The sequence below is a fragment of the Parambassis ranga genome, chromosome 9 (assembly GCF_900634625.1).
Source record: "Parambassis ranga chromosome 9, fParRan2.1, whole genome shotgun sequence".
Classification (NCBI taxonomy): Eukaryota; Metazoa; Chordata; class Actinopteri; family Ambassidae; genus Parambassis; species Parambassis ranga.
In genome coordinates, this window is record NC_041030.1 from 20,967,508 (window position 1) to 20,993,385 (window position 25,878).

A 25,878-nucleotide genomic window follows, 5' to 3' on the forward strand; every position below is an offset into this window, starting at 1 on the left:
TCATCCAAAAGAAACTTGTCGCTGCAGACAGCGACTCCACCAGCTGTCCCTGCCCGGTCCCGTGCAGCTCTGCACCGTCCCCTCTTCCTCCAGCATATATTTAATCTTTCTGCACTCGTCTAAAAGTTGAAAGTAAATTTCCTCCAAAAACGTGGGTGTACGATTGCAGCAGAGGATACGTTTTACATCACAACAGATTGACGTTGTATTGGTCCAGAGCTGCTCTGTCATCCTGGCCTGGACCAGCTCTGCTGGGGGACAGGCACAGCTGGACAGAGGCTGAAATATGGTTTCCATTTTCAGTTTGGACAGAGGCTGGCTCACACTCAACCATCCTGCCAAATCTGACACACTCCTGCCCAAACCTACAGAGTGCAGAACACTGAGCTTATTCCCAGCTGCTGATAGACACACACACACACACAGAGTTAAAGGTATTCATGTTTGCACAGCACCTTTTATTAATTTAAAGTCAATAATGAGACTTTCATTAAAGCAAATAGACAGTAAACAATGAGTTTTTTTGTTGTCTTAAGCAGCCTGGTGGTTAACACTTGACTCCCGGACGACAGTAGAGCTCTTCTTTGCCACAGCTACAGTTAGACGAGCACTCTTTATTTGTTTTGCTTTTTTCTCCTTTTTATTTTTTGTTGTAGTTTAAAGCCAGCCCTCGGGGAGGGGCGTCCTCCACCTGGCCTCAGGCATCAAGCAGCACCTGTAGTCAGCTTTTAGCTCATGTTGTTTTGGTGCCAAACAGCAGCTAAAAATGAAACTAGTGAAAAAAAGTGAAGAAATAATGATGAACAGCGGCTCCAGTGATCAGACACTAACAGTCTACCCGGTGCTTCACTGATAACCCTTGAACAGTGCTCATCATCTGTGTTTGTGTGCAGGGTGGGTTGGTTGGCTAGTGGGATAAGAGGTTAAGCAGCTGATCCCTCCATGCTCGGGGTCACCGGGCCTCACGTGCTCAGGATTGAACCCGTCCCTCTGTCTTTTGTTGCTGTCTGTCTTTCCGTCCCCACAGTGACTCATGAAGCTTTCAGGAGAGGTTTGTTCGGCCTTTATTGGAGCTCTTATTCCTCATTCTGTCCATCGTTCTGCGAACTGTCCTGACCTGCCGCGGAGTCTGGTTAATTTTTTTGACCTGATCAATTGATTGACAGTCATGATTCAAACAAACAGTCACATGTTGAAAATAGGCCTGTCGCGATAAGCAATAAATCAATTAATTGCACGATAACTTAAAATGGGCTTGGTAAGTCTCTCTCTCTCTCTCTCCCTCTCCCTCTCTATGCCAAAGAGCCTGGATGGCAAAAGGCGTCTCTCCGGTGCGTCGTAGCGTATAAAGCAGGGGTCTCAAACTCAGCTTACCTGGGGGGCCGCTGGGGGTCAAGCCGCTGGGTGAGGCTGGGCGCATTAAGTATTCCACAAAAAAAGGGTTTCAAATACTCCAAAAAAGGTACAACTGGTCCAATCTTCTCAATCTTTATTAATAACGGGTCAGAATAGGGATGCAAATTATTGATTAATTCATTAATCGTTAGTTGAATGACCTTATCGATCGTCTAACGATTAACTGATGAGCAGCGATTTTCCTGGGCCTAAATTTCCCTCAGTTTCACTAAGATTAAAATCTAAATACTGTTTACTAAATAAAAACTGCATGCCATATTCCTTAATGAGTGATTTGCTGTACCATTGGGGATACAGTACAGACAATGACATTTATGTAACTTAGAATAACAGCTCCAGGAGTGAGGCGTGTGCACAGCTTGTTTGAGTTTGAGACCCCTATGCTAGTTGATTTGACTTAACTCCAGGACAACAGATGATGAAGCTCGTTTTAATGTGTTGATTCTTCAACAGCAGATTCTTCATTTTGTTAAACTGTACATTTATTTTAAATGATGATTATAAATCTAAACTCGAGAACAAACACATGACCATCAATCAAGAGTTTCTGCTTCATGTTCATCATCATCATCATCATCATCACTGATCTACACTCACAGAGAGAGACACACACACACACACTCCCTTAAAGGATCATTGACAGACAGGAAGACTGGGTCTCACATTTCTTTGTTGTTCATTCATTCTGATTCAAATCTACCAGAGTGTAACTATCTATCATTGTTTCTACTCACTATGAAATGTTTGTTAGAGCAGCCAGGTTAATCAAGGTGAAACTTTTTCCTCATCAAACTTGGATACATTGTTTTGTTTTGTTGTTGTTTTTGAAGACGTTTTGAAGGCCACTACCCCAAGTGGCTTCTTCAGTTCTGCAACTATTCTGGTTGGGAATCTGAGTTTTATGTGTTCTTTCTGGACACAGGATCTTGCAGGAACTCACATGACTAAGATCCATATAGTTGGTTAATGCTCAGAACGACCAGAAACTGTGTCTGGGTCATGTGCAGGACTAGTTGACGGCCCCTCGTTAGAGTTTGAACTGGAGTGAAGTCTGCTAGGAAGGCTGGTGTCTCAGCCCTCCCAGAGGGTTATATCAATTTCACATAGACGGCTTCTTTGACTCCTCTTTCATACCATCTGTCCTCCCTGTGTAGGATTTGGACATTATTGTCCTCAAGGGAATGCCCACTGTCTTTGAGGTGGAGGTGAACTGCTGAGTCTTGTCCTGAGGAGGTGGCTCTCCTGTGCTGTGCCATCCTTCTGTGTGGTGGTTGTTTGGTTTCACCAATATAGAGATCAGAGCATTCCTCACTGCACTGGACTGCATAGATTACATTGCTCTGTCTGTCCCTGGGAGTTTTGTCCTTGGGGTGGACCAGTTTTTGTCTCAGTGTAGAGCTGGGTTTAAAGTGTACTGGGATCTGATGTGCATTGAAAATCCTTCTGAGTTTCTCAGAAACTCCTGATATATATGGGATGACAATGTTTTTCCGGCGTGACTGGTCCTGTTCTGGTTGGGTCTGCTGCTCTTTCCTTTTGCCAGCTTTCACCAGGGCCCAGTTTGGGTAGCCACAAGTTCTGAGAGCTGTGTTTACTTGTTTTTGCTCCTTGGTTCTACCTTCTGTCTCTGTGGGTATTGTTTGTACCCGGTGTTGTAGGGTCCTGATGCCCCCCAGCTTATGCTCCAGTGGGTGGTGTGAGTCAAAAAGTAGATATTGGTCTGTGTGGGTTGGTTTCCTGTAGACCTCACTGCTTGGGCCCCTGTCTGCTTCAGTGTGAACAAGGCAGTCGAGAAATGCCAGACTGTTGTCTTTGACATCCTCCCGAGTGAACTGGATGTTTTTGTCCACTGCATTTATGTGTTTGGTGAAGTGCTCCACTTCACTAGCTCGGATCTTCACTCATGTGTCATCCACATATCTGAACCAGTGGGATGGAGCTATTCCTGGGAAGGAAGCTAGAGCTCTAGCCTCCACCACTCCATCACTGTGTGGCTGTTTTTCATGACTGACTTTCAGGTCAAACGTTCTGTTCTCTGTTAACAAGGTTGCAGTCAACTTCAGAGGAAAAAAAGAAAAAGGCCACGACCTTTTCCTTCTGTCCACATCAACCTCTATTAGTCTTTGGTCAGTGACTTTATCAAGTTATAATACCAGCAGTCTCTTCTCTGTTTTTTATACACATCTGGCTTCAACTGTCTGAACCTCCAGGCAGATATTAATCATATTTTGAATCACTGTAGGCTTATTTATTACTGAAACATGCACCTCTATAGAAACAAAGTCAGCGTGGCTGCAATTTATTTTATTTTATGTGACATTGTGACACTTTCAGTTCATCTCTTATTAAACCGTCTGGGCTACTAGAAGGAGGAAGAAGAGTTGCAGAAATTGTTGATCAATCAGTGGCTCTGGTGCTGCATAGCCAGTCAATTGGTACTGATAAACTAATAGAGGGTATGCACGAGACATCCCGGGGTGCAGCTACACCCACTGTGAGTGGCAGCGTTGTGTGACATCAGTGTGACATACCTGACACCACTTTGGTTGAAGTGAAATATTGATCATCTTTCATTTATTTAATAACATGTCATGATAATGAGCTGCATGTCCCTTAAGACAAAGGGAGGGACGATCGGCTACACAAAGACCATTTACATAATTTTTAACTAAATACGTTTAAATGTTATTATTTTCATTATATAGGCTCAAACAGACATTTTGTAGCTCCCCTCCAGTTCGAATCACAACCAAAATTGTTCTTATCACACACAGGCGTTTATTAGCAGGTCTTTGGACACCCGTCGTCATGCCAACATGCCAAACATGTCATGAGAACTAAAATAATATGTACAAATAATAAATTCTCACAGAGAATAAAACAATTTTCTCACGTAATCAAAGTAAACAACAGTACTTCAAATGATAATTAGCTTACAAAATAAATGACAAACGTACTGTGAATTATCATCTAACTTACGAACCTCATTGGCCTCATAACTCAAGGGGAGGTTAACCAATCTTCTAAAACGGTCTTGACAAAACAGTGAAGAATTCCTTAGCATTTCTTTATCTTCTTCATCTTCAAAAAAAATCTTAACGCAGTCAGTTCTTCCACATGGCATTCTTTTGCGCATGCCACACCAATGCACACCAATAAACAGCAATGACCTCCCACACTCCGACTATGCACCATCTTTATTTAGTTTCAAGGCTTTTGGAGCCTTCAGGTTTTTGTTTCCTGGATGTTTCTGGCATTGGAATCAGGTATATGAAGGGAAGCTGTGGCTCAGGCGGTGGAGCGGTTGTCCATCAACCACAGCTCAAAGACACCCAACCCTCAGTTACTCACAATATCATGGAGTACCTTTTGAGTAGGTAGAACAAAAGCACCATATAAATATACAACATTTCATATCGGGTATATATAAATGTCCACATGTCAGTGTTCATGGACCACTGCTTCTTTAGTAAATATGGAGGATCACTGTGGAGCCCAGCTGCCTTTAATTTAAACTGATGTTTATCTATTTTCACATTTTCTACTGAAGGCAGCCATGTTGTTGGTTGTTTTGACACTCTTGAGTGAGGCGTGAGTGAGTGTTCTGGTAGCATCTGTACATATACACTTTATATCACCAAGTAAATGCATATAAATGAAACGAGCTGCTCCTAAATCATTTTGATGCTCTTACTCTGGAGTAGGACCAGCAGCTTCTTCTCTTGTTTAAAGCTTCTCCTCACAGGAACATGTAAAAAGCTGTTTCACCTGTTGTTACTTAGTGAAGTAACAACACACACACACACACACACACACACACGCACACTCACACATTATTCCTCTGTAGCCTCATGCTCAGTAAAAACACTTTTTCTTTCCAATTTCTTTCTCTGCCCTTAAACACTAGATGGCTGTGTGTTAGTGTGCAGGGTGTGTGTGTGTGTGTTTGTGTGTGTGTGTTAAAAATACACCATTTCAACAAACCATTCCCTCAATAATGGATGGGCTTTGATGGAGGGCATACGCCATTGTCGGATGTAAAGCCGCACACGCGTCGGGCCTGTGAGTCAGAGACAGGCTGCAGACAGGCTGCACGGATGGACAACGTCAGACCTGATTCTAATCCTGTTTGGGGTTTTAGGTTTCATAGTTTCTATTAAATAATCTCATGGATTAAAATCAGCCATTCTCTTTTTTTCCTTTTATTTGAGGCTGATGATACGAATCTGACTTTCAAGTTATGTAATTTATTAGTCCAGATTAGTGGAGGCCTTCAAACATGTAGGAACAATGAAGAAGCTGAGTGCATGGCTGAAACAACATATCCCAAGATTCATTGCACACCACTGACAGCGGACTTATTATGTCAGTTGTTTTCACATGTTGGTGAACTATTTAAGAGAATGAGTAACCGTATTAGTACAACTTAAAATCCAGGAGCGAAGCATTCATCCAGTCTGATGTGTTTCCTTTGTTGGTCAGTGAATCTAACATCCTCCCACCCAGCCAGACTTTATATGCACTTTTTTTTACACTTTTTGCCACCAGAGGGCACTTAAACACCAGTTATTTCAATTGTCCTAAAGTGAGCCTGTCCTCGCTGTGAAAATGGAACATGAAGTCGATTTTTCAGTCAGAAAATGGAACATATGTGCATATTTCTCTGGCTGTTTTTATAGTGGTGGTGGACCAGTGCCATGGCAACCAAAAATGGTTCCTTGTACAATGTATTTAATGTTTTAGGACAAACCATAATGTTTACCTGAATCCTTATCCTGATTCATTTTTATGGCAAAAAAGGGGAATGTGAACCTCAGACCCCTGAGTGAAGGTCCACTGGCTGCCTCTACCTCCACCATCCTCCACCTACCTCCTAACATGGACCTTTGCAGCTGTTTCAGTTCTATGATCAGATCATATCAAGCAACACGATCAGATGTTCCATTAGCATGAACAACTATGTGGTAGTGTGGGTATCCACCAACTGAGAGGTTGTTGGTTTGAGCTCTGGCCCTGCTTGCATGTCGATGGGTCCTTGGGGAAGACACTTAACCCTAAGCTGCTCCCAGTGGTGCTTGTCTGTTCGAACATTTTAAGTGTGAAGTAGCTTTAAATACCTTTGCGTAGGTAGAAAAGCACCATATAAATACGTTCTTATGTCTGTTGTTTATCTGCCCATTAGGACTGTGTCCATTGGATGTGTGTCTGTGATGCTCAGATATTTAACAGCATATTCTATGGTGGTTGTCGATTTGTTAAAGCTTCAGCTGCAGATATGCAATCCTGAGACTGATCCAGTCATGAAGGTTGACCTTGTTGTGTTCATGAGAGTAAAGAGGACCACGTTTGAAGGCTTCTGTTCTGGTCTTTGAAACACACTACAGTTTGAATGGACATGATGAGACGCACAAAAAAAAACTAGATGATGTCCGTCCTCTGCTGTCATCACAGTACGATCTCACTGTTACAGACACACAGGCGTGTAAACAAGCAAACACATGAATGGAGATGGTTATCAATAATCATGCAGCATTTAGGAGAATCATCAACATTTGTGTTGAGTTGACTGACTTCACACACACACACACACACACACACAGGCCCACACTTCCCACCTAGCATCTCCCACCCACCCTCTCCTCTCCTCTCCATCATCCCAGCTGTGAAGAGTCATCGGAGATGACTGACAGCCAAACTGAGGCGAGATGAATATGAATGGGACTGTGAATATGAATATGCAGATGAGGAGAGGAGACAGTTTGTCTTCTCTTTAAGACAGATCTGTCAGAAAGTGACGGCTGTCATTCTTCGCCCTCGCTGTTGTAGGTGAAAGCTGGCCCACTTACTGACCTGATGTCAGGAGCAGGATGCTGCACACAGTTTAGCTGTTAGTGGTGACACAGTTTTATTATTTTATTGTATCTGTACTTTTTTACCTTTGATATATTATCATTAAATCATCATAAACATTTATTATTCTCTGATACTTGAGCTGTATAACCTGATTGATTCATTGATTGTCTGTGTGTGTCTCCTCAGTGAGATCAATCACCTGGAGTCGGGTCTGGTGGTGGAGCTGTGGAACAAAGGTCTGATCTGGGACACCATGATCGGGATGGCACTCATACCGCTGGACACCATCCAACAGAGTGATGAGGTAACACAACCCAAAGGTCCTAACACACATAAAACCAGAGGACCACTGGATATGAGCAGTGATAAGGTTATAGGCAGAAGGAATCAAAGCACGTGTGTAAGCACATATTCATACGCATCACCCATCAGACAGATGGTGCACTGTGGGTGCAGCGAGTAGGGTTAGGTGATACAGCCCTCGTTGCAAGGTCCCCACTGTCTCACAGAGAGGGTGAGGGGGTTCAGGGTGATTGACAGCTTCTCCAGCCGACCTCAGCCCCCTCAGCAGATGGAGTCCACCTTTGTCCTTCTTGCACAGGAACACCCAACATTTGATTGGCACTAAATTGATGCTGGTTGGTGCATTTCCAGATCTTTCTTTACACTGTCTCACAGACGGGTGTTAGATTAATTCAAGTGCAAAATTGTATATTTACAGTATCTGCTAAATTGGCTGGCTGTGCTAACAGCTCTCAAAATAAACAATGTTCCTCCACCAGCAGGTGCTCACTCATTTAAGTCTTCGCCTGTCAGCCCAGTTTTAAAAGGAACTCTCACAGTTGGACTGATTTTAGCACTCTGTGGTCTGGCTGTAGTCTTAAAGTGAGGCTGTCTTCATTAATAATGCGGTTGCAGTGTTTGGCTTCTCCACGGTTCCTCTCAGGTTCTTTGCATTCCTCTTTAGCCCATCAGCAAATAATTAGATCATCTTTGGCTCTCTCTGTCATCAGGAGGGTCCAGGAGAGTGGACGTCTCTGGACTCCGACGTGTTGATGAGGGAGGACCAGATCTGTGGCACCTCCAACCCAACGCCACACCAAGTGCTGCTGGACACTCGCTTCGAGCTGCCCTTCGGTATGTTTGTAAACTGTGAACCCACCCTCATGTCTCCTGTAAGTTTCCAGGCTCAGTGCGGGTCCAGGGTCTGATGGGATCTGATCTAAACTTTGTTTTAGAAGCGACCTCTGGCATCGCCTCTCTCTGTTTAATATCTATCTAATCTAATGAAATGGACAAAGAGGTGGAGCATGATTTGAGCTGAGGTGGGCGGGTTCATAGAGTCTGCCTCGGGTGGACACTTCAGGAACTGCAGTTTTTAGCACTTTGTGTTTGCTCCTGGGTACAAACACAAAAACGATGAGCTACACATCTTCAGTGAGGACCGGTTCTTTATCCTTTGCTCTCTTACAAAGACGCGTCATTGTCACTTTGTGTGTCTGACCCCTTTTTTAGGTTTGATGCTTTCACTACACAAGATGCTCCATCACTCCATCCATCACCATCTGTGATCCAATATGGCTTTAAAACCTTGTAATACTACGTAATGCCAAACACACAGTTTGCACAGAAATATGGTAATAATACAGTGTTTTGGCTTTGAAATAAGAACTGCAGTCTTGCATAATATTTATTCATCATTTCTCCAGGCACAGTTTATTTCTGCTCACAGCTGACTGCCATGTTTAATCCTCCTGGGCTTCCTGTAGAAACCCATCCCCACTCTGTGTGTATCAGAGCGAGGGAAGTACCATCAGGGTTCATGAAGTTTTGATGACATTTTTACTCTTTGTTTTTATTTCTGGAGCCTAAAGAGCAGCATCGCTTTGAATCAGTTTATTTTTCTGAAGGAGCAGGCGGTGCACCTCCCCACCACCCATGCTGCACTGCCTGGCGCTCCTGTTTATCAGCAGTCACCTGACGTCTGCTCCAGACGCTGAAGATGGAGATAAGATTGTCACTTCCACAGTTTTAGTAAACTGACAAATCCAGTAAAAAAGTCAGTGATCAATAATGAGCTGCAGAATAAGTTTGTCCCACAGGTACGACCCACCTACAGCACAGCTCTGAAAACCTACAGGAAGTCTGAAAACCTGCCCAAATGCTGCAGTTCACGTCAACATTCATGATTCACATATTTTTACACTCATGAAGTCGTCAAAGTTAGACAAACGTTCTTCGTTTTGGAGCTGACAGGCAGCTTCTTTGTAGAACTGAACCTCCTGCCTCCAGCGATGACACAATTAACAAAGTCAATATGGCAACTGTTCAGCTCCTTCCTTCATCCCAGGGAAGGGAGGCAGCAGTCTGAGGGGGGTAGATTTAGGTGACTGGGTGAGTTTAAAACTGTCAGATTAAACACCAGTGCTGACATTCAGTTTCCAATTACCTGAGAAACCAGAACAGTTATTGACTTCTAAGTTTAGAACTCAGCTCCAACCTTAGGCCGCAAACTTATCAATCAGCCCCAGTGAGCAGGCTGCACAGTTAAACCTCTACTTTTCATCACATAAACTATAATAAATGTTTGGGTCAGTGTGACAACATGTCAACACACCATAACAAAACATGTATTTAAATTTAAAGAATGAAAACAGAACGCACACATCAACGTATAATTAGGTGCATTTGGATTTGAAGTGCATTTATACTTAGTATAATTATAGAAGCAATAAATATTGACTTTATAATGTTCACACTGTTCTTCTTTGAGGCCTCATGCGTAGAAATAATTTTAGACAATCCTCAGGAAGAGACCTCTGTGTCTTTCAGTCTTCCTCTTCTCCTTCATGTGTTATTTGTAGGGCTTCTGAGTGTTTTTTTTATTCTATTTCTGGGCCCCCAAAAGGAAACCTCCTCATTAAACAGACATGAGTGTCTTAGATTTTAAGTGTAGCGTGCAGTGTGGATGGGACGGGGAGCACCGAGGAGCAGCAAGGGTGGAGCTACAGCCCCTCTGATCTTAGTTTTCCTTGTGCACATTCAGCCTTTCAGCCTCCACTTCTTCCTCCATCATCCCTCAACCTTTTCCTCCATTGCACGCCTCTGTATCTCCTTTTCATTCACCATTTATTACTTAAGATCCATATTTTCTGTGCAGACATTCCAGAAGACGAGGCTCAGTACTGGACCAGTAAACTGGAGCGGATCAACACCATGCGGATACATGATGAGGTAAGTTTTCTAAAAACGTCTATTTCCTGTTAATAAGTTATACATCAAGCTCTCTGTGACTGCAGGCTTTACGGGAGCAGTGAATAATCGTAAACATCTGACATCTGTGTGGTTTATGTGTTCCAACGATAAGTCAGTCTACAATGTTTACTTCACTATGGCCCCGTTCACACTGGAGAAAGTCATTCCAGCTAGAGTAGGATTGAGCCCAGACAGCCTTTAAGCTGGATGCGTTCACACCTATTTTCAAATCTGGCTAGCACACAGTTGTGTCCGCACTCAATCCGGCTTCATCCAGCGTGTTTGCTGTTCTCCAAACCACTAGGTGGCGCCTCGTAATATGGCTAATAATGTGGCAAGCCGGATTCGCTAGCCACATTTGCGTTCACACCTGAGCCACATTTGAGCCAATCCTGCTAGATCCACCTCTCGAGGGTGGATCTGGCCGGCTTGAAATCAAACTGGATTCAGCTGGATTGGAGGTGTTCACACTCGGAAAAAAACACATCTGGATTGATCTGGATGCGGCCAAATCCTGCTTAAGCCACATTTTTTCCCCAGTGTGAACGGGGCCTTAGTACATCCTTTAGTTATTGTTGGAGCTCTGCTCCCACCTAATGGCAGATAGTGGTTACTACGACAAAGAGGCCCTCTTGCATACTGTGCCTTCACCTTCTTCTCTGTTTTGTGTTAGTATCCTCTACCACAAGAGGTCCAGAGAAGAAGAATGGCCTCTGTGCCTTCCCAGTGCTGTGAGTATTCAGACCTCACCTCTTTGTTTGTTCATGGTTTTTTTATTGTTTGGACAAAAACATACATGCCAAGCAACCTTTACATAATGAGGGATGCAACCTAATAAGATAAGAGAAAATGAGATGAGGTCATACTTTCTTAATGACTGCAAAGAAATGTGTCATTACAGCAGCAAAAGGCAAATCAAATGTAAAATCTATTAATATTAATATTAAAATAGAAAAAAATATGTTTTTTAAGTAAGATCATAATATATAAAATTAGATACACTACCTGTAGAAAATAATAAAAATTAATAAAAGTCATTGAACAGGAATCATAAATGTGTGTGATATCATAAATTCTGAGAACTCCTATAGGACTATAAAGAAACACAGCAGCAGCTCTAGGACACTTAGTTATATTATGTACCTGTTAGGAGCAAAGGACATCTGTATCAGCCATGTAAGGGTTAAATGACACCCCTTAAGTGCCTCCTTTTCAGTTTAGTTCTGTCCCTTACTCATGTGACCACAGGTTGTGTCACTATCTGCTATTTTTAAGTGTGTTCATTTCCATGTGACGCACACGTCGGGGCGTCACCTCTTTCAGTCACTGGTTCTGTTCTTCAGTAATGAAGTTCACTTTTCTTCTTTGGAAACCTGCCTTCGTATCACCAGGCAGTTGGAGTTATTTTGGATGGAGTGACCAGCAGAGTATGTATAGCGGTTGTGTGTGTTTTTCCCTCTTTGTGTTGCTGCACTGTGCCTCTCCTTCCTTCCTACATCTGCATGTATGGTTGTTTTTTTTCATTCTTTGGATTTAGTAACACTTCACGGTCGATTGAGTCTTGAGTCAGAGCTGGTGGAGTGAGATTGTGTTGTTGTTCATTGTTCATTGTTTCTGTGATACATGCCTGCTACCCCAAGAGGGCGCCATTTATTCACATATTTTGTGTTTGTGAGCCATCCTCTCCGTTTGTGGGCTGTTTCTGTAATGATGCAGATGAGAGGTTTTGTGTAATCATCCTGTTTGTTTTCATCACAAATAATCTCATGAATCCTTTGCTGAAGTGTTTGTGTTGTGTTGCGCACAGCTTACGATGACCACGACAGCGCAGTAGACGACCGGGACAGCGACTATCGCAGCGAGACTGGAAACAGACCTCCACGGTTCCACAACACTCCCCAGACAAACTCATCTGTGCACCAGTACCCCATAGGACGCAGGGTCCAGCATCAGAGCCTGTCCCGGGAGTCTGACTCTGTACAGAGCTATGACATAGACTGTAGAGAAATGAGGGGACCCAGGTAAAAACACACACCATCACAGACACACACAAGGCCCTCAGAACTGCAGAACCATCTTTCTGTTATTTTGTTTTCCATCTTAACTGTTTACTTGCATGCACTCATTCTTTGCATGATCTTTTTGTTCTTATCTAATGCTTCATTTCTCTTTCTTCCTTTTTCTTTGCATCACTGCTTCCTGCATGGCACTTTTTTCTTTAACTGAAATCCAGGCGATCACACAGTAAAGGTGGAGTTAGAATAATCCCTGTTGATTCAGGAATGGGTGTGGAGGATTGGGAGAGTAAATATAAAGTAGCTGATTCATGTGTGTTGGATGATTATTTGGACGCTGAGCAGAAAATGTGGGAGGACGAGGATAAAAGCATCATCTACCGGATCGGTGACAGTTCATGTGAGTCCAAAGGTAGCAGGTTCTATCAGACAGTGGAGTTTGAGCCTCTGTCCCCTGACGATACACTGGAGACAAGTGGCGGGACGCACAGACAAAGACGTGGCTTTGGCAGCGGAGAAGTACGATTAGTTTATAAGGAAGCCGGCAGCTTTGAGGATGAATCGTCCCCTCCTGAGATTGACATAATTCCCTCTGTTAAACAGCTACGGCAGCAGGCGGATAGAGAAAGCCTTCTTTACAAGACCAGACTGTGGGCCAAAACTGCACTAGAAGACACACTTGAGAACTACGCAGCCTTCCGCGAGGAGGAGGCTGCACGAGAGGAGGCTGCAAGGATCAGCGGCAGGGGTGAATACAACTCAGTCGGTTCAGATGAGATGCAGTACTCCTTTGGGTCTGAGGAGGAGCTAGATGACCTGACGTTCACTGAGGGGGATGTTAGCTATGAATATGAAAGTTACTATAACCATGGCAAATATATGTCCCCTTATGAAGGCTTTTCAAGCAGAGTGAGGACAGGACGTGGACAAGATCCTACACTGTCTCCTGTAGAGGAACCAAGTGATGAGTATGTAGATCCAATGGATGAACTGCAGAGTCTGGTTCACTCAGTGTCTGAATACCTGGCTGTAAAAGAGGAGGAGATAAACAACTATGAATCAATGCCAAAAGCAGTCAGAAGAAAACTCCCACCGTTGCCGACTGAAGATAAAGTCGTGCAGCCTGAAGACAGCACTAGCAGTGAAGTCAAACCTGATGTCAAGGAGCACCAGGAGGATACTGAGGTTAAGGGGGTTAAGGAGGTTAAGGAGGACAGTGCTGTTGAACAGGGCATAGCTGGAGTAAAGAATGCAATGAGCTCATTGTTCAGCACAATCACAGGATCAAAGTCTACCACTGAGGTAGAAACCTCTGCCACAACCCCATCACCCCAGCCACCACAGGCAGACTCTGGTATTTCAAAGCTGCTGTCTTTCATTCCTAAAGGTGCTACTGAAGCCACAGAATCCTCTGGAACACCTGCAACAGAACCACCTACCTCCCAAGCATCCCCACAGCCTGAGTCTGGCATTTCAAAGCTGCTTTCATTTATTCCCAAAAGCAGTGGAACTTCCCCGCCAGTAGCCATAGTACCCCCAGCGTCTCAGGATCCCACAACAGAAAAAAAGTTTTCCCTTCAGTCTCTTCTTCCATTTCAATCATCTGAACCCAGTCGGCAAACTGACGCTGATCAGACATCAACGCAAGCTGGTACAGAGGCACAAGGCAGTGCGCCTGCTGCTGACCAGCCTACATCTGGATTTGAGTCCATGTTAGGAAGGCTCAGTCCTTTGAGATTGTTTTCCAGCGCACCACCATCTAGAGAGCCATCACCTCAGCCATCAGAGCAAAGAAGTGCATCTGCTGCAAGCAGCGACTCCCAGCAAGGCCCTGTAAGCAGAGGCACAAGTCCCAGTCGGCAGGGGTCGCAAACAGAGCGACAGTTATCAGGTGAAACGAGGCCAGGCTCAGGAACTGGATCAGTTGAACTTTTGCCAGACACAGGAAGTGGGTCACTAGAACTTCTTCCAGAGGCACAAGGCAGTGCGCCTGCTGCCGACCAGCCTACATCTGGATTTGAGTCCATGTTAGGAAGGCTCAGTCCCTTGAGATTGTTTTCCAGTGCACCGCCATCTAGAGAGCCGTCACCTCAGCCATCAGAGCAAAGAAGTGCATCTGCTGCAAGCAGCGACTCCCAGCAAGGCCCTGTAAGCAGAGGCACAAGTCCCAGTCGGGAGGGGTCGCAAACAGAGCGACAGTTATCAGGTGAAACGAGGCCAGGCTCAGGAACTGGATCAGTTGAACTTTTGCCAGACACAGGAAGTGGGTCACTAGAACTTCTTCCAGAGACTGAGTCATCTGGCGAACTCCCTGATATTCAGCAAAGAAAAAGCTCTGCTGTTTCAGAACCAAAACCTGAAACTAGTTCAGAGGAAACAGGATTCTTTAGTCCGTTTAAGAAATCCCTCTCTAACCTCATATCAACAGCGCCTCCAGAAAACTCCTCGCAGACTGATACTAAGCCTGCAGAGGAGACATTTTTAGGCAGCAAACTCAAAATACCATTTTTCTCCTCGGAAAATGTTTCCACGGCGACTCCTCCGAAAACAGAAGGAGGCATGCTGTCAGGGATTCTGAAGTTTGCAGCTGGTGAAGATGCCAGTGCCCAATCAAAAAGTCCATCACCTGCGGCTTCAAGATCCCCCTCTCCAAGTCGTGCTGCACTTCTTGAAAGTGTACCAAAAGCAAACACAGAGACAGGTTGGTTTTCCAACCTTTTTAAGGCAGGCCCAAGTGAACCTACTAAGGAACCTGTGAGACCTCAAATAACTCCTACTGTGACACTAACCAAGCCTAGTGGTCAGACTGAGCCACATACTGAAGAAATTGGCCCTGACGCCACCACAGAGCCATCGTCTCAAGAACAAACATTGTCACCAAAAGATCCCCAGTGCACAGAGGATGTCCAGTCTGAATCGGATGTTACACCTAAAGGTCAAGAACCTCCCAAGACTTTAGAACAAGACAAATCACAACCTGAACCTCCACAGGCTCAAGGTATACTTTCTGGATTGTTGAAACTAGGTTCATCAGAAGATTCCTCACCTGGAAAGAAGATTCTGGGAGGGGATAGTCAGCCTCAGCAGGGTGGTTTATTATCTGGGCTGTTTTCATCACCGCCCCAGCCATCTCCACAAACACAACAAACTTCTGCAACCCAACAGTCAGGAGGACTTTTGTCTGGATTTCTAAAATTTGCATCTGATGTATCTGCTACTACAAACCAGCCACCATCATCAGGTCCAGGGCCTACTCAGAGTCAAGGACAGTCTGCTGCTGCTCAGCCACCTACTGGAGGACTCTTCTCTGGCCTCTTGAAAAAAGCTACCGACACGGTAACAGGTTCTCAACCAACACAGTCCAATCATGACTCACAACCAGGAGTGGGTGAGAAAACTGAAAAAATGGACGGACAAAACTTGAGTCAAGAGGTTACTCCTTCTACTCAGTCAACAGCCGAGAAAGGTCCTCTAGCCACAGACCAGGAACCAAGCCAGCAACCAAACCAACAACAGCAGACTGATCAAACAGCTGAAAAACTACCTCCAAAAGAAACTGCACCAACACCTCAACCGAGTGGATTGTTTGGTGGTTTGCTGAAACTCACAGAAACAGCTACCCAGCCATCAAGCGGACCTTCACAACCCACACAACAAACTCAACAATCAGGAAATGTGCTATCAGGATTGTTTAGTAAGATTGTGGAACCTAATCCTACACCGTGTCCACCACAATCAGAGCCTGGTGCTCAAGAAATAAGTCAAAAACCAGCGCAGCAAGCTTCTCCTAATCAAGGAGGCTTTCTCTCTGGTCTGTTTGGAATTAGTAACCAAGACCCGGCTCCAACAAACCAGCCTCAGCCCTCACAAAAACAACCACAGAGTGTCAACTCTGGAAAACAACCAAGCCCACAACAGGGCAATAGACAAAACCTGCAACAGCAAAACCCAGTCCCTCCACAACAGCCCCAAAGCGGCCCGGGGGGGATGCTGACAGGACTACTAAACAAAATTGCTGATGCAGGGAGCCAACCAGATCAACAACAGGCACAGAGACCAGGCCCTAAGACAACCCAACAGCCACCTAATCAACAAGGTGGTTTTCTCTCAGGGCTATTTTCAGCAGGGACTACTCCTCCTCCATCTCAGCAGCAGTCACCTGCTAGTCAACGAAACCAACAACAACCCCAACAAGGTAACAGACAACCTCTGCGGAGGCAAAACCAGATACCGTCACAACCTGTTGTCTCAGCACCAGAGCCACAGCAGGGTGGGCTGTTTTCAGGGTTTTTTAATAAACTAGCATCAGGTGATAATGCACCACAACCACCCACTCCACAGACTGGGTCTCAACAAGGAAATAGAGCTGCTGGTCCGAGTCAGCCTGCAGGTCAACAGTCATCTCAGACTAGTCAGCAGGGAGGATTCTTGTCTGGTCTGTTTGGTCCGTCCTCACCTCAACAACAACAACAACAGCCTGGCAAAATGGCAAGCCCTCAACCTACAACAACCCAGCAGCCCAGTCAAAGTGGAGGTTTACTGTCAGGCATTCTTAAGCTTGCATCTGGTGAAAATACACCACAGGAACAACAGCCACAACAACCGGTCCCGGCAGGTCACTCGTCTGATAAGTCAGGCCCACCTCCAGCCCAGCCTGAATCAGGGGGATTATTCTCTGGCCTGTTAAACAAAATCTCAGCTTCTGTAGATCAATCATCTACACCTACAGATCAGGGAAGTGTTCAACCAACAGAGCAACAGCAGCAGGCTCGTGCAGGACAGGGGCGACCACAAATCCAGAGAGCCAAACCAGTAGATGTGCATTCCTTCCAAGATGTAGCCACAGATAAGGAAACAAAAGGTCAAGCACAAAAGGGTTTTCTCTCAGGTCTGTTTAGTGCCACAGAGGATACATCATCAAAGACGGCACAGCCTCCAACTCCTCAACCTGTGAAGGAGGAACCAAAAACCAGCACAAGTACCACATCTCCTGGATTGTTATCCAGCATTTTCAAATCAGGTTCCACTGACAGTAGTACTTCTGCTCCTGGCAAGGAAAGTGAAAAAAGTCTTCTTGATCGATTAATGCCAAAATCTAAGGAGGACATCCCTATAAGTACAGCAACAGTGACAACCTCAGCTGGTGCAACTACTACAGCCACCTGTAAGGAACCACTGCCTTCTCAGATTTGGCAAGATCCTACAGTTTCCCCAACACAGCGTTATCTTGAGGAGATTCAGCGACTCTTGTATGGGACAGCGGAAGAGTACGGTTACAAGGACCTGCTGTACAACTTCACTGAGCATGGTGTTATTCCACCAGAGCTATATGACCATCAGTGTCTCATAGAAGCTCTTCTGTGGCAACAACTCAATGATTATGTCCTTGCTGAAGCCCTTGCTGCTCAAGTTCAGGAAAGCTACCAGACATGCCAAGGGACTACACAACCCACAGTTAGACCCCCCCAATGGGAGAGTAACATGTGGTTAAACCCTAAAGAAATGAACATCAGTGACTTCAACGTGCCGTCACATCCTTGGAGGGATGCGGCTTCTCAGCTTTTTGAGAGCAGAAATCGCTTTTTTGATCTGGAAGAAGATGTTGTTTTGTTTGACATGACCTGCAGAGACAAGAAGCCCTGGAGTAGCTGTGACCACTTAAATGATCTTAGTGTTCATAGAAAACCTTGGATTGTGAAAGGAAGTGCTCTAAATCTGTCCACAGAAAAACCCAAAACAAGGGTGAGTAGATGTCAGTCACTTACAGATGCATGCAGTGTACATGAGTTCAGCAAAGTAATAGAAAAAAGTGTTGTCAGCCATCATTTAAAAGATGAAGACTTCAACTTGAAATCAGCTCGGGAGTTTTTAAAAGGACTTGCTTCAAAAAAGGGTCCAATTGATTTAACCCGTGGTGCTATGGATTTAAGCAGGACTGCAGGATGTGTAGAAGATGAAATGCTATTGGAGGACTCTGAGTGGTATCAACAATGGCTTGCACTATTGGAACAAGGACTGTGGTGGCCAGCTGAAGCCGGGGACTGTGGATATTATGTTTATACAGACGAGGATTATATTTATTCTCTGCTAACTGATAGAGCTGGTAGACACCTCTACGCCTGTGCGACACCTGAGGAAACACAAGCTTTAGGAAATATCACAGAAAATATTGCTAACCTTCTGAAACAAAAAGAGATGGATAAAGTGACACTTTGTGGTTTTAAAATCCCCCTCTACACTGAGAACAATGCCTTTTGGATTCCAGGCCAGCAGCAGAGTAAGTTTGTGTCAGATGCACCGGTGGATCTAACTTCTGCTATGAAAAAAGGTGAAAAAATCATGAACATGAACTTGGAAAGCTTTTCTCAGATGTTTCAGGAATCTATATCTTCTCAAGCAGAGCAAGCTGTAGATTTTACAATGTACAAGCTTAAAAAGGTCAAAGTGGAGTCAGTAAAAAATACTTATAACTATCAAGAGGAGCCAATGGAGGCAGCTGATTTTACATTAAAGTCGCTAAAAGGGGGTCATGGAGGGCCATACTGGAAGAACCAGGGGATAACAGATGTTCTTGCACCTTCACCTGCACGTTCTCCCAGATACTCAACACAAATATCTCCAAACAGACGCTACGCAATTCCTGAAATCAGAATTGCAGATGTAGATGTGCCTGCAGACCAACCCAAACAAAAGTCAGGCTCCATACTTTCAACCATCATTGGAGGGTCTGGAACAGCTAGGACACAGTCATCAAAACCTGTTACATCAACATCTACAACATCAATGCCAGAGACTTCAAAGGTTTCCAGAAGTCTTCCTGGAACACCAACAGCTTCAAAAATACCAGGACCTGTACAGATGGGAAGAAAACTGCCAACACCGCCAACTGTCAGCACAGGACAGAGCTCTCCAGTTGTTTCAGCACAGGTATCACCTGCTAGGAGTGTAGCCACAACACCAACCTCACCTGTGCCTTCTGTTTCCCCACAGAGACCCCGACTTACAAAGCAGCCATCTCAAACTGACAAACCTGCAGTGTTGTCAACACTCAGTGGGGTGTCTGACATGAACAGAGCGAGCACCACTACAGCAGTGAACCAAACATCCTCCCAGTATCAGAAGCAACCACAGCCACCTACGCCACAGTTGCATATATTAAATGACAGTGCTGGCACACTTGGAGAAGCCTACCTTTACAACAGAAATCAAAAATCATTTGTCACTCCTGTTGGCTCTCAAGGAGGCAATAAAGTCCTAGATTTTTCTGCTACAACCGACAAAAATAAAAATATCAACCAAAAAGATGCAGCGGATGCAGACTCTACACAGAAGACTGACGTTGTGGACTTTACAAAATACAAGTTGAAGAGATTCATAGAAAAAAAGCAGAATGATACTGAGGTGGATGTGGAGTGGACCGACAAAAGTGCAGCCGCTGTGGATCTTACCAAACAAGCTGACGAAGATGAAGTTACTTGGCCTGTTGCACAATATCCTACTCTAAATGCAGTACAGGAAAGTCCTGCAGTTTCTCAGACCTGCTATAGGCCAGGAGATCCAAACAACAGATCAGAGAGGCGACTGTCAAGGCCAGAAATTAGAATAAGCCCTCCATCTTCTTCTGTCCAAACCCAACGTCTCCCAGCCTCCCACAGTTCCTCCACGACAACTGCGACAAAACCAACTGATGTCACAACCTTTGTGAAGGGGGCATCAGATATTTCACCAAGGCTGTCTTGTACACCAGAATTATCCAAGAGGCCTGACACTAAGGTGACGTTATCGACAACAACAAGCTCTTCTGTTGCTCCTATTTCCACTAATGTGTCTAGTGTTGATCGAAGTCTCAATCAAGCTGCAAAAACAAAGTCAGTGCAACCAGTACCTAACTCACCACAGTTGAGCCCTGTTATGAGACAACAAGTGGCCACTCAGGCACAGCAGCACCTGCAAAAGAAGCAAAGCCCACCAATAGTACAGCAGATTCAGAGAGGAATATCTCCACAACCTTTCAATCACCCTTGTGTAAAAGCTCAACAATATCAGAGTCCCAGTGCACCAGCAAACTCAATTAAAGCTACCTTAGATATGTCTGTCAAAGCTCCGTCCCAGAAGATTCCACAAACTGTTGTGCCACCCAAAGATCCTGTCTGTGAGGCTCTGTCCTTGGCAAAGAGAAAATCATTACCTTCTGAAGAGAAAGAGACATTCTTGAGTCACTGCGATTCAATTGACTTGTCAAACAAAGCAGAATCACCGCAACCTCTGGAAGAGTATTCACTACCTGTCGAGGAACAAGTGACACACGGTGGTAGTAAAAAGGAGATCCCATCAGCTAATTGGAAGGTGTCATTACCGAGGCAGCAGGCTCTTTTAGGACAGTCAGCTGAATCCCTCGAAATGATGAAACAGAAACCCACAGCACCAGCCAATTTAATTACGGGGACACTAGACATGACTTCTAAATCATCAAAGGGGGTTGCTGTGGAAGTGAGGACTGCTAGCACTACCTCTGAAGCTATTCCACTCATGCGAGGTAAGCCAAGTGCCCGAGAACTCGCACGGATAAACTCTGTTGGTGTACCACTAGTTGTAGACGTTCATCCTGAAGATTCTCTAAGTAACTTTAAAATCATCTCCCCTACAAGTACACAGCAGGGTGGTGAGACTAAGCCCCAGTGCCACTCAGCTTCTGACCTGTATCAACAACAGCCTTTGCAGAGCATGCCTGGGGTCTTGGCCTGTACAAATCACTTACCTTCACAGTCATCGGTCCCTATCCAAACACATGAGACATCCACTTCAACAAAACCTGTCACTGCATCACTGCTGGATATGTCACCCAAGCCATCTCCAGCCACGCTGGCAGAAACACAGCCTGTAAATGAGACTGAAAATCAAGCATTATCACTGGTTAATAAGCCGAGTGCAAGAGCTGTTGCTAGACGGGATTCTGTTGGCCTTTCTCTGGTAGTAGAACCAACACGCCCAACACAACCTCAATTTGCAACCCAGGATAAATTTGTTGCACCTGTTTTGCGTCAACCACTACCAAAAGGAATGACAGTGCCGCAGTCAGCTGTAGGTCAGCCCAGTGGTGTGTCACAGACAATTACCCAGCAAAATTCACTCACTACAGCTCCAGCAAACTCTGTAAAAGACACATTAGATATGTCCACAAGAGTCTGTCAATTAGGCCCAGTGGTGAACTATTCAGTTCCAGTATCACTGGTAAGAACCAAACAGTCCAGCTATGAATATTCTCAAATAGATTCTGTTGGTGTCCCGCTAATTGTGGAAGCAATGCTCTCTCAGGAGCAACCCAAAAGACAACAGACAGTGGTTAGTTCACAGGACGAGGTGGGACAAGGATTTTTGAACAGTGGACCGCAAGAAAAATCTGCACCTGCCAATTCCATCAAAAACCTCCTAGACATGTCTCCAAAACCACAGCAGAACCAGCCTGAAGCGGCTCCTGATATCTTGTCAAATGGAGTTGTACCATTGATCAGAAATAAGACAACTATGATCAGGAATGGATCTGTTGGTGTTCCTCTTATCGTGGAGCAATCTGTACATCAACAAGGAAGACAGGTTCTGAGTGGAGTCAACACAACAGAGACACTCCATAGACAGATAGCTACCTACCATTGTAATGAGGTCTTTTCTGGTTCAAACACCACCTACAAGGGCACTCAACAACACAATAAGCCAATGGACTTCTCTGCAAAAGACAGCTTACATACAGCTGTATCATGGAGTTATATTGAACCAAAATATGGAGAGCCCATGAACTTTACAAGCAACAAGGCAAAGAAAGAATCTTTTGAAAGGATACAAGCAGGAAGGAGGTCAGAAAAGAAAACATTAGTGGGTGTTGTTGACCTGTCTGTAGATCTTCAAAATACATCCACAGTTGTTGGCCAGAAAGATGTGAAGGATCTCTCCTGCCCTCATGTTTCTTCTCAGCCTCAGATGAGCACATACTATCAGCAACAATATGTACCTGAGGTCAGGGAGGATGTTGCATTTTCTCAGACCATCACCCAGCCTGGAATATATTACAGAAGGCCGTCAGTAACAGGATTAGACTCTGCATCAGTCAGGACTTCAAGCTCATCTTCTGTGCCAGTTCAAATGATTATTCAGCCTCCTTCAAATGTTGCTGCCCAGGCTACACAGAGCAGTGAATCTACTACACTTAATAGTGCATATCGGCAAGTCAGTGGTGTACATGTTGAATCCCAGATACCAGATCAGTTTTCTTCAAACAAACCTTTGCAAACACAATATTCAGTCCCACAGCAGCAGTACCGATATCCTGGTGTGCAGATTAGCTGGACTCCATCCACCACTAGCTCTCAGCCAACAGCTCTAAATTTGGAAAGACGAGATATAAGTGTTCAGCCTAGCATGCCTCCTAGACCAAAAATTCTCATTAAGCAGGCAACTGTGTGCAGCTACGAGAGCACTGAAGAAAGTGCAACTACAGCAAGTCAGGATGTGTCATCTGCATTTTCAACCCAGCAGCCTTATGGAAGATCCTCAAATGTTCCAACCCCACAGTCTTTGAATGCACATCCCGCTGCAAATATTCAGCAAGCACATGAGAGACAAAGAGTTGATCCTCTTCAACAGTCAGTACTCAAACACCCTGTGCAACAAAGTGCAACTGCACAACCTCTTCAACTCTCAAATCAACATGATGCTCACCAAAGGCAAGTCACAGCCCTCCAACATCACACACCACCTGTTACTTCAAGTACTGTGGCTTCCATTCCACATGTACCTCAAGTTAGTACAGTTACGTCACAACCCACCGCCACAGCACAGCATACATCTGTGAACCAGACCTCTGAAACTCACATGCAAGGAACACCAGCAGCACCCACCTCTGTCAAGGGTTTGATTTCATTATTCAGTGGTTCAAGTCCACAGCCTACAACACCAGCTGTGGTACCACCTCACCAATATCAGAATGTGTCTACACCTATGGACCACAGGACATATGTTACTCCAGTACAATTGACTGCTGTTAGCCATGTTAAGGAGACAGTCACCCCAGTAACCGCTGCTGTTAAGATGCCAGAAAACATTCCTGTACGCCCACAGAGGCCTGCTGTTTCAAGGCGGCTTCCAAGTCTGCCTTCCACCCCAGCATTTGTTCGGGATCAACATGTGTCAAATGTGGAAAGCACTCATGTGTCTCAAACCAAAGAAACCAAATCCTTCACTGACTCCAGACCAGTCACAGTTGATCTTACTGCTTCCTTATCTGAACTATCTAAGGACCAATCTGTTTTTGCAGCAGCAATTACTGAAACAGAATGCAGAGAAGGTTCAACTACCCCAATATCACCTGTGGTTTCTACCTCCAGCCAGTCACCAGTATATGATTTCAAATCTACACCTGATTCTCAAGGCTATCAGCAACTGCAGGAAACATCAAGGACAGATTCTCGTCTTCCTGTAACTTCCCCAGCTAAACTATCAGATACTGTTTTGCCCAAAGAAAGTGTTGATAGCTCAGCAAAACTTTCACAAACATATTCAGAGGTTGCATCAAAAACAATGACCACAGAGGCTTCTGCCATCACAGAAAGCATGACTGTGTCTGCATCAGACTCATCACAGCAGCAAACTTCAGACCTGGCCAGTCACACCTCACATGACAGAGTAGGCCAGCAAAGGTCAATCTACATTGGCATTAATTGCCCTGCTACAGAAGTTGAACCAGGTGAGCCAATACCTTACGTGAGACTGCCCCATATTTTTATCTCAGCAGCAAGTTCACCAGAGGAAGAGACAAACGAACATGACTTTAGTGAAAGCAAACCAGGTGTCAGTGTTTCTCAGGAAACCACTACCACTGTGGACAGCAAGGTACCTGAGGATATTGCTACACCATCTGATATATCTGTGGATGCTGGAAATAAAGACACAAGTAGCAGACAGCTATCTATTGACTCGGAGCAAGTCAAGACTTCACCAGAGGTGTCACATACTACAATGGACATGCATGCAGTAGAACAAGACTCAGACAAAGTTCCCACTGAGAAAAGATCAACTATAGAAACTACCATCTCAGAATCTGAAGTAATATTAGAGTCTACTGAGAAGTCTTCTGAGGACAAAACTCCAACAGCTCCAGAAATGGCACCACGTGAAGAAGTTAAGCCTCCAGGTGACATAATAAGCCAAACTGAAAGATCAACTTTAGTAGTAGGACCTTCAAAAGGTCCTGAGACACTTGAAGAATTAGCACAAAAGGATGAAAGCACATCTTCAAAGGATGTATTGGATGGAAAAGTCCAGTCGGTTGACAGTGTCTCAATAAAGGAAGTGCCCTCAGTTTCTGATGTAAAGTCACCTGAAGGAGTCCAGCAGCTTCATGACAAAGCTGAAGGGGAAGTTGTCTTATCTGCTCCTGAGCCCAGTCCTCTTAAACCCTCCACAGGGGAGGCTGCAGTCTCCAAGGAGCCTGAGCCTGAGCAACCTAATGAGCAACAAGGAAAAGGCTTGTTCTCTATGTTTGGTGGCTCCTCTGCAACCCCACAGCAGACACCTTCCCAAAGTGGATTATCGATACTTGGTGGCATTCTTCCAGGTTCATCTGCTAAAGACACTCCTGGGACAGGGTTACTCTCAATGTTTGGTGGGTCAAATGCCCCATCTTCACCTGAACCCAAAGACACAGCGCCACAGTCAACCCCCCAAGAGCCCCCGGGAAAAAGCTTATTCTCCATGTTTGGGGGATCTAGTAGTCAGCCTCCATCAGGTCCAAGAGGTCCAACTGTTGGAAGTGTACGACCCAGAGGTCCTCCACCTAAAGAACCACCAGCAAAAGGCCTGTTTTCTATGTTTGGTTCATCTACACCTCAGCAACCACCCAGTCCTAGGGGTCACCCTGGGGGTAGTGCTGCACCAAGCGGGCCTCCTCCTGGGTCATCTATATTTGGTGGCATAATTCCAGGTTCTACAACAAATAAAGAAACTCCAGGTACAGGTCTATTTTCCAAATTTGGCAGTCTTGGATCTCAACCTGAACCTGGACCTAGGGTACGCCCACCTGGTCCAACGGTTACACCACCAGGACCAAGTGGTGCAGAGACACCAGGAAAAGGACTGTTCTCTATGTTTGGTGGCCCCAAACAGCAAGTATCAGAAGCACAACCCACTGATTCTAAACCACCCGAATCAGGTGTTTTTAAGGTTTCCTCTGTGTTTTCACTTGGTGGAACCTCTGATGGGAACAAACCTAAAACTGGGTTTGGCCTGTTTGGAATGACTTTCTCAGAGGAAACAAAAACTGAGCCAGGAAAGGAGGAGATAACATCCG

At 44.9% G+C, this 25,878-nt stretch overlaps 1 pseudogene; it reads left to right on the forward strand.

The window, feature by feature from the left end:
- LOC114440912 (protein unc-13 homolog B-like) overlaps positions 1-25,878 on the forward strand; it is a 114,368-nt pseudogene that overhangs the window by 21,532 nt on the left and 66,958 nt on the right.